The 9,193-nt window shown below is 37.0% G+C and overlaps 1 protein-coding gene across 10 annotated transcripts in view; it reads left to right on the top strand.

Moving 5' to 3' along the window:
- The window catches only part of DLC1 (DLC1 Rho GTPase activating protein), a 434,550-nt gene that overhangs the window by 40,056 nt on the left and 385,301 nt on the right, over nt 1-9,193 (top strand). The window lies entirely within an intron of this gene.

The following is a 9,193-nucleotide window of genomic DNA, read 5'->3' as shown; positions in this document are numbered from 1 at the left end:
TCCACAGGCCTCAATTTTTTAAAGAGTGTTAGCTAAGAAGCTTTTGGGATTTTTGTGGTCCCAAAGTGGGAGAGCTTCATGACTGCCCCCCAGCCCTGAAATGTCCTTCTGGGGTAAGGGCCCAAGCTGATGTCACTCAGTGGAGTGGGTGGGAGCGGAAGAGCTGAGGGAATCCGCCAGGAGCATTCCAGGGACTTTACTGAAAGGCATTCTTTATACTAAATGGCCATTAGAATAGTCACCTAGCACATTATGCTCAAATAATAAAATAAAATAAAAGTCCCTTGGGCAGTAAATTACTTTTTTTCTGAATCACTTTTAAGTGATATAGTCAGATAAGACAAATGTGCTTTCCTCTTTTCCAGTTTTATCAAAGGATTATTTTATTCAAATGTCATATTAAATTCTTCCACAAGAGGAAGTAACTTTGTTCACCAAGGGGAAAAAAAAAAACGTGAGGTTGGAAGGGTGGCTGAACACAAGTGGATTTATTGTTAGGAAGAGCTTTATATAAGCGACTTAAAAATTAACAGAAATCCAATTGCCACTTTTTATACAAAAATAAACTGCCCCATGTGGATGTTCTCCTACAATGTTGAGCTATTATGCCGCTATTCTGGTGGATGGAAACTAGAATTGCATATATATATATATATATATATATATATATATATATATATATATGCTGCTGCTAAGTCGCTTCAGTCGTGTCCGACTCTGTGAGACCCCATAGACGGCAGCCCACCAGGCTCCACCGCCCCTGGGATTCTCCAGGCAAGAACACTGGAGTGGGTTGCCATTTCCTCCTGCAATGCATGAAAGTGAAAAGTGAGTGAAGTCACTCAGTCGTGTCCGACTCTTAGCGACCCCATGGACTGCAGCCTACCAGGCTCTTCCGTCCATGGGATTTTCGAGGCAAGAGTACTGGAGTGGGGTTCCATTGCCTTCTCCATATATATATAATTTTCTTCACAATTTATCCTCTCCCTGCAGGAAAACTCAAGAGCTTTAGACTGTTTAGATAGTTGAAGTGGATTTAGTCTGTATAGATTTTAGCAAAGCGATATCACACTTGTCTAGACATGCAAACTTTAACAACTAAAGTTGTTTAGAAGGTCAAAATCATGTCAAATTAGGTTACATATTTCAGGAAATCTATCAATCATTTCTTATTGAAGTTATTGCATGTTAATCTTAACCTTCAAATACAAATTTTAATAAAACTATCAGGATTTGGAAAATTGTGCGACTTGTATATACTTTAACTTTGCAAATACCTGTAATTCCTTTTATGTGAGCATTAAGTATGCATCGGCATCAGATCCAGACTCCTTATGTGCATGATCTCATTTATTTACTTATTTTTTAATTTATCAGGATATAGTTGCTTTACAATGTTGTGTTTATGCTGTACAACAAAGTGAATCAGCTATATGTATACCTGTATCCCTTCTGTCTGGAACCTCTCTCACATCCCCCCACCCCACCCATCTAGGCCATCATACAACATCAAGCGGAGCTTCCTGCGCTGGTTCCCACTATCCCTCTGTCTTACAATGGTAGTACATATATGTCAATCCCATCCTCCCAGTTCACCCCCCCCCTCCAGGCAACCCCATGTCCACATGTCTGTTCTTGGTGTCTGAGTTCTGCCCTGCAAATAGGTTCATCTGTACCATTTTTCTAGATTTCACATATAAGCATTAATATATGTTTGTTTTTCTCTTTCTGATTTATTAATTGTCACAACAACTTACACATTAGGTGCAAAATGGTAGATGAGAAAACTGAGGCCTTGACAAATAAGGAAGATACTTCTGGATCACAGAGCAGTTAAGTGTCAGAGCTTTTATTCAGAGCTTAGTGAATTAGGGCTCCCAAGCCCGTTATTCTGGCCATGGTATGGACTAGCCTAGATCTAATGGAATACAAAGGATTTTTTAGAAAAGCAATATTAATCTCACTTTCTAAGGCTTTATTTAAACTATAGATGAAGTCTAGAACTTCCAAAGCTATAAAAAAGAAAGGGACTTTTATTCTTTGGCCTGTGCATTGGAACATGGGCCTATGGAAATCTAAATGGCAGTGCTGCTATTCAGACTATAATCACTGTCCCATTCATTCTCAATCCTCGAAAGCAGTGCTGCTATGTAAAATTCATAAAAGCTAGAAAATGTAAGAGAATGCATTCTGGAAAGAGAATTCAATTTGATTCTGGAACTTCACCATATATGAGATTGTGACAATGAGGAAGTTATTTAATCTGTTAGTTGTATCTATGTGGTTGGAGTAACAGTGAGATGCAAGTATGGAAAATTATCACAAAATCTGTCACAAAGGAGACAAAGAAATGAATTCCTGCACAAGAATTTGTGTTATTTTTATACTGTTTAGAGTAAGTTGATGGCAATGATCTGAGTCATGGGAACTGATGGTGGTAGGGATTGGTGGTACTAGGAAAATGTGAGGAGATGGATTGGGCTTCCTTGGTAGCTCAGAGGGAAAAAAAAACCCACCTGCAGTGCAGGAGACACAGATTCGACCCCTGGGTCAGAAAGATTCTCTGAAGAAGGAAATGGCAACCCACTCCAGTATTCTTGCCTGCAGAATTCCATGGACAGAGGAGCCTGGCAGGCTACAGTCCATGGGGTCGCAAAGAGTCGGACACTACTTGAGCGACTTTCAGGTCACGTTAAACCTTGGAAGGTGGTACGTTGGTAAAGAATCCACCTGTCAATGCAGGAGACACCAGAGACATGTGTTCAATCTTTTGAAGATCCCCTGGAGCAGGGAACAGCTACCCACTCCTGTATTCTTGCCTGAAAAATTCCATGGACAGAGGAGCCTAGTGGCTACAGTCCATCGTGTCTTAAAGAGTTGAATACAGCTGAGCATAACACCAAAGAAGGAAAAAACACAACAAAACCTTGGAAAGGACTCTCTCAGCTGCCGTTGTTTTCACAAGGGGTAAGGAAGGTCACCAGTGAGCATCTCTTCGTGTGCTAGGAACAAAAGGAAGACCTGGAACCTTGATAGGAGCCTGAGCAGTGGACAGACACAGCAGGGTTGCCTGAGGACACATGCTAAGAGCAGCATAACAACTGGGAAAGTGAATCTCCAGCCAGCTTCAGTCTGGGAAGGAGAGGCCATGCTGAGCTAAGTCCCTCAAATTTGGTAGCATCTCCTAGCTACGGGCAGAAGCAAAACCTCTGTGGCAAAAAAAAAAAAAAAAAGTGGTCCCAACCCCATTTATGGCCACCGACATCTTACCTATTAAGATCAATAAAGAGATTCAATCACAGATTATAAAACACAGAAGGCAGCTACTATAAGGAAACCTCAGAAGAGGGATGATCAAAGTTAAAAAGCTCAAAGTTTATTCTACCTTTCAAGAAAGTAAAGGTTAAGTTTTTTGTTTTTTTAACTTTAGATTTTTTTTTTTGGTTTGTTTGTTTTTTTTCTTTTTTTATTATTATTTTTTTTTTACTTTACAATATTGTATTGGTTTTGCCATACATCAACATTTAGATTTTATAAGTGTTCCATGCTAAAAATAAATGGTAAATTTTTAAGAATAATTGCTAAAGGAATGGAATTGGGTAAACAAATTCCAGAAAACAGGACTGGATGCAAACAAATAAAGAAGCCAATCAGTACCCAAATAAAAGGAAAACACATTAAAAATGTAATAAATAAAATAAAAAAGTATTAATATGGTATGACAAAATCTAACTGTATCACTAATCACAATAAATGTCAGTGAATTTCAATAGTCAATTAAAAGTTTATTATATGGAAAAAAATTTCAACCTAATGCTGTAAAGTATAAGGACTTGGAAAAGAAAAAGAAAAAATAAAAGGTAAATGCAAAAGAAATAAAGATATTTCAGACAAAGAAATTATTAAAATCACCACACAAAATTATGTCACCAACACTGATAAAAGTTTCAATTCACCATAAAAATACGGTTAATTTAAACAGCATACAGCAAATAGAAAAGACTAAAATATATAAAGAAAGCATTAACAATAACTAGGTAGAAATTTTGAGAAATCTACAGTTTTGGTATGATACTGTCAGATGTCTTGATTATTAAGAGTGCAAGTAAAAAATTAACAAAGGACCAGCTGATTTAAGCAGCACAGTAATCAAGCTTGATCTGATGCACATACAAAACTCTGAACATAATAATTAGAAAATACCTATTATTCTCAGTCACACATGGAGCATTTTGAAAACTGACATTGTAGACCATGAAGTATGTCTCAATGAATTTAAAAAAAAAATGCTATCAGAGACCACATACTCAGGAGCCATGAATGTTAAATTAGACAATTAGGTTGTAATTTAATAATTGAAATTCCCATACATTTGGAAATTAAAACATATTCACCTTTATCATTCAAGAAATACTCATAATTTAAATTTTAAAAATAATAATTCAGTGGTAATAAAATCAATAATGTACATCTAAACCTGTGGAATTCAATAAAAGAGGTGCTTGTAGGGAAATGTAAAATCTTAAGCACTTGTGTTATAAAAGAAGAAAAGCTGAAGAATAATGAGGCAAGTGTATTAAGCAGTAAAAAAGTAGAATACTATAAACCCAATTAAAGGAAATAAGATAAAAACAAAAATCAAGGGAAAAAGCAAGCATAAAATTGAAAGAATCAGTGATAACAAAAACGTTGATTATTTGGAAAACCTAAAAATAAATATAACAACTTTTATCAAATCAAGAAAGAAAAAGAAAGTAGAATATAATGACAAATAAAGATGATTTAGAGAATACAATGCAAAACTTTAGGTCAATAAACTTGAAAAATTAGATAAAATAGACAAATTACTAGAAAAATATAACAACTAAACCAAGAAAAAAATATAATTTTATAAAAATAAAATGTCTTTAAAATTCTCCTACAAAGAAAACAGCAGACCCAGATGGTTTTACAAGCAAATTCTACTCAGCTCTGAAAAACCAAATCATTTCAACCCCTTGTAAACTCTTCCAAAGAATGGGAAAGGATGAATCTCACTCATGAACACAGACGCAAAACCGGAACAGAATATTAGCAAACAGAATTCAGAAGTATAAAGCAAGATTAACATCAGAACCAAGTTTGGTTCATATCGTAATTAAAGGGTTGTTTAACACTAGAAAATCTGTACGTGTTATTTTAAGCATTTCTTTATTGGTTAAAGGAGAAAAAAATGTATTATCATCTTAAGAGATGCAGAGAAAGTCTTTAGCAAAATCCAAACCCATTTATGGCTTGTTTGCTTTTTCAATTAAAAACATAGGAACACACTAGAACTATCTTAAACCAACAAAGTATTATCTATTTTGGTTTTTTTAAGCCTCCAGCAAATGGTATTTCTAATGGGGACTCACTTCCATGGTCTCTCTGGAGAGGCTTACCATGGGAGAAGAGCAGCAGCGATAAGTCTAAGAATCAGATACTTGGAAGATGATATCATTGCCTGTCAGAAATCCCCACAAAAATTACTGAAAATAATAAAAGAGCTTAGTACACCCACAAAAATTTAGAAAATGTATGTTTTAAAATTTGCCATTTATGAAAGCAATAAGAAGTATAAGTCACAGAGAAGTAAATCTTTAAGTGTTGTACCTTTTTATGTTATACTTTATATAGGAAATTATAAAACTTGAGTGAAAGATTTTAAAGATGATCTAAATAAGTAGAGGGATACATCATACTCACAAGTAGAAAGACTCAATATTGTAACAATATCAGTGTTTCCATAATTGGTCCATCATTTCTATTAAAATCAAATTCAATTAAAATCAAAGTCTCAACAGAGTTTTTCAAGAACCTTGACAAACTGATTCTAAAATGTATATGAAAAGTAACAGACAGAGTACAGCAAAGAGATTATGGAAGAAGGAGCCTAAGGTGAGCGGCTGACCCACCAAATGTCAAAATATTAAGTATTGAATTAGCATAATGTAATATTTATGAAGGACAGACAAATTAACTAATGGAACAGAAGGACCCCATGTAGATAGAGACTTTAATATAGAGTGTGTGCATGTGTGCTCAGTCGTGTCCAACTCTTTGGCAGCCAGGCTCCTCTTTCCATGGAATTTTCCAGGCAAGAATTCTGAGCGGGTTGTGATTCCCCACTCCAGGGGATCTTCCCTAGCCAGGGATCAAACTCACATCTCCTGCAATGGCAGGTGGATTCTTCACCGCTGAGCCACCTTGGAAGCCCTAGATAGAAGGGGATGAAGGAAAGGGGGGTGATATCTGGAAAATTGATTATATAGAAAAGGGTAAAATTAAATCCATCACCTCTCTCTCTCTCATACACACACACACACACACACACACACACACATAATTGAGATGGATTAATGATTTAAAGGGCTTCCCTGGTAGCTCAGATGGTAAAGAACTCGCCTGCAATACGAGAGACCGGGGTTCGATCCCTGGGTTGGGAAGATTCCCTGAAGGGAGGGCATGGCAACCCACTCCAGTACTCTTGCCTTGGAGAATCCCTGTGGACAGAGGAGCCTGGCAGGCTAGAGTCCATAAGGGTCAGAGTTGGACACGACTGAGGGACTAAGCACAGCACAGTGATTTAAATATGAAAAGAAAACTTGAAATATTTAAAAAGCAAAAACAGATAAATTTATGACCTTGAGTTTCTATAGTAAGGAGTTAATAAATAATACAGAGTGAACACTGAGTGAATACAGAGTGTACATAAGAAAAGATGGCTATATTTAATATGTTAAAATTCAGAAACCCTATTTACCAAAACACAATATAAAGGAAGCATTTTAAAGTGCTTTCAAATCAGATAAATGATAATTAAAATCACAGTGATATACCGTTTTACCCCCTTAAGATTATCATTAATTACAGAGTCTAACATATGAAGTGTCAAGAGTTGATTAGGCTTAATGAAAACGCGTATACATTCTGGGTATCAAAATAATTGATAACAACAAACTTAGAGAGCAATTTGGCATTATTTCTTCATGTTGTGTGCTAAGTCACTTCAGTTATATCTGACTCTTTGCAATCCTGTGGACTGTAGCCCACCAGGCTGCTCTGTCCATGGGATTCTCCAGGCAAGAGTACTGGAGTGGATTGCTGTGTTCTCCTCTAGGAGATCTTCCTGACTCAGGGATCAAACCTACATCTCTTATGTCTCTTTCATTGGCAGGTGGGTGAGTTCTTTACCACTAGCGCCACATGGGAAGCCCATAACTTAATGTTAAATATTAATATACTCTAGAAATAGCCAGTATTACTCCTAGATACATCCTTAGAAATAATCTTGAATTTGTCCTCCAAGAAATTTATAGAAGAATGTGTGTTACATTATTGTTCATAATAACAAAAAACTAGAAAAATTCAAATATTCATTGATAAGAAAAATATATTGTAGTCTGTTAATATAGTGGCATATTATACAGATGTAAAGTAAATTAGGGGCTTTTCTGATAGCTCAATGATAAAGAATCTGCCTGCAATGCAGGAGACCTGTATTGGGTCCCTGGGTCGGAAAGATCCCCCGGAGAAGGGAATGGCAACCTACTCCAGTATTCTTGCCTGGAGAATCCCATGGACAGAGGAACCAGGTGGGCTATAGTCCATGGGGTCACAAAGAGTCAGATAATATTGACTAACACTTTCACTTTTTTCAAAGTGAATTAAACACCTCAACCCAACAGTGGGTATTTGTAAAATAATGTAGAGAATGAAGAAAGCAAGTTTCAGGAAACTACATAAAAGTTCAATGCATTTATAGAGCTGAAAATAAAGCTAAGTAATATCTTATTTAGGCATACATATATGCAATTTCGGAGAAGGCAATGGCACCCCACTCCAGTACTCTTGCCTGGAAAATCCCATGGACGGAGGAGCCTGGTAGGCTGCAGTCCATGGGGTCACTAGGAGTTGGACATGACTGAGTGACTTCACTTTCACTTTTCACTTTCATGCGTTGGAGAAGGAAATGGCAACCCACCCCAGTGTTCTTGCCTGGAGAATCCCAGGGACGGGGGAGCCTGGCGGGCTGCCGTCTCTGGGGTCGCACAGAGTCGGACACGACTGAAGCGACTTAGCAACAGCAGCAGCATATGCAATTTAAAAATTATATTTTTAAGAAAGGAAAGGAATGAAACACAAAAGCAAAAAGCGTAAAGTAAAGGGAGGTGAGGATAAGAAAGAAAAGGAACATGTAAGTGGATTTAAATCATTGGTCATGTTCCAGTGCTGCAGTGAGATGGTGGATTCAGAGGGAATCCGTGTGATCACTGTAATCATGCTTTCAAATTTGCATATATGGAATACATTTCATATATAAATTGATGTATTAAAGAGAAATGCTTAAATGTGATAACAAATGTGAATATGCTTTCCTGTAAAAATTTAAAAAGAGTTTTATTTCCACATTTTAAAATTCTTGTGTTTGAAATCTATTTTACCTAGTTCGGTGATAAACTGCCCAAAGGCCAAGATTATGACTTTAATTCTAACGTTGTTGAAGATGAAAGAGTGCTGTTGCCTTTGGTTTGTCTGTGTTGCTGTTTTGTTTGGGTGAGTCCAGATGAGTTTGGACCCAGTGTGCTTGGTTACAGCACATCTAGATCTCCAGACTAATAGGATAATGGTCTCTCTTCCTGAGGTGCTCAGGGCTTTAGGAAGCTTTATTCTCTGTGTCCTGCAACACCAACACTATAAATTGCCCCAGGACCTCTGCCCACATCAATGAAGCTTCAGTTTTTATTCACTTTCAGCCTTAAGCTTGAGTCTTTCTTGACTCGGGGTGGGGATGGGATGGTGGGGGACACTTTTCACTGTATTTAAATTTTGTCTTTTTTCTCCTTTATTGTAGTTTATCTCTTAGATTTATTTCATCCCTTGGACTGCAGAAAAGGAAGTATTTTAGCTGTCATTTTCTCCTTCGAGCTCTTCTGAGCTCTTTCATGTCCCCACAAATAGAACTGCCACTCTAGTCCCAGATGGCCCTCTTTCCCTAACAGACATCTCTCTAGGGAAGGGTGATAATCCCAGTCTTTAAAGACATAGGTCCTGGGAATCCAGCAAAATGTCAGGTTTCTGTTTCCTCCTCAGAGACTAATAAGCCAAAAATAATAGCCCTAAACAGCTATTAGAACAATGTTCTTCCCCATGGCCGGAAATGACCAGTCTCAGT

The sequence above is a fragment of the Bubalus kerabau genome, chromosome 2, assembly GCF_029407905.1.
Source record: "Bubalus kerabau isolate K-KA32 ecotype Philippines breed swamp buffalo chromosome 2, PCC_UOA_SB_1v2, whole genome shotgun sequence".
In the NCBI taxonomy this organism is placed as follows: Eukaryota; Metazoa; Chordata; class Mammalia; order Artiodactyla; family Bovidae; genus Bubalus; species Bubalus kerabau.
Note: the sequence above shows the minus strand (reverse complement) of the source record. Positions and strands in the feature narration are given on the sequence as shown.